This window comes from Anopheles coustani (genome assembly GCF_943734705.1).
Source record: "Anopheles coustani chromosome X unlocalized genomic scaffold, idAnoCousDA_361_x.2 X_unloc_156, whole genome shotgun sequence".
NCBI lineage: Eukaryota > Metazoa > Arthropoda > Insecta > Diptera > Culicidae > Anopheles > Anopheles coustani.
This window is the reverse complement of record NW_026525111.1, coordinates 10,001-11,003: the sequence shown is the minus strand read 5'-3', so window position 1 is coordinate 11,003 and position 1,003 is coordinate 10,001.

Here is a 1,003-nt window from a genome sequence, read left to right as displayed (position 1 = left end):
AGCCTGTTATTAGGTTATTATATATGGATCCTGGACTTAGCCGATTATTAGGTTATTATATATGGATCCTGGACTTAGCCGATTTTTCTCTTCATATAATATGGATCCGGGACTTAGCCGATTATTAGGTTATTATATATGGATCCTGGACTTAGCCGATATTTCTCTTCATATAATATGGATCCGGGACTTAGCCAATTTTTCTCTTCATATAATATGGATCCGGGACTTAGCCGATTTTTCTCTTCATATAATATGGATCCGGGACTTAGCCAATTTTTCTCTTCATGTGGTAACGTATGCCAATCGCTCACAAGTCATGGGATAAGGGTACTTGTGTTCTTCCATCTTCTAAGTCCCGCACGGGGACATCGTGATCGCCCCAAGTCCGGAATAGCGCCAAGTCAAGCCCCACGCTGGCCGTGCAGGACCTGTTAGCGGCGGCCCCACTGACAGCACTAATCCGGACTTAGAAATTATATCTTTCTAATCGAACACCACACACGCAACACCACCATACCACCATCTCCTTGCAAGTACCTAAGTACCCGCAACTCCATGGTGAAGGCAATGTCACTCCATCACCAACCTCTTTGCATTGCAAGCACTTGCGTACCTACAACACTCCGAAGAAGGCAACGGCGCGCGATGCTCGACTCCACACACCACACCACACCACACCACCGATGGCCAGCCAGCCAGCCAGCCCAGCTAATGGCTAACCCACCAACCAACCACCAATGGCCTAGGCCAGCCGGATCCCACCTTCAAGTCCAAGCACAGCCAAGTGCAAGTACCGCCAAGTGTTCACCAACCAACCATCACACCAGGTCAGCCGGCCAGTACCCACCTTCAAGTGCCATTACCCTCGGGTGCAAGCCCAATCAAGTGTTAACCAACCAACCCGGCCAAGGCAGCCAACAGGCCGGCACCCTACAGCACCGACCCGCCATCACCACCTCAACCGTTGACCATGCAAGTGGCCTCGGACAACAGGTGACAC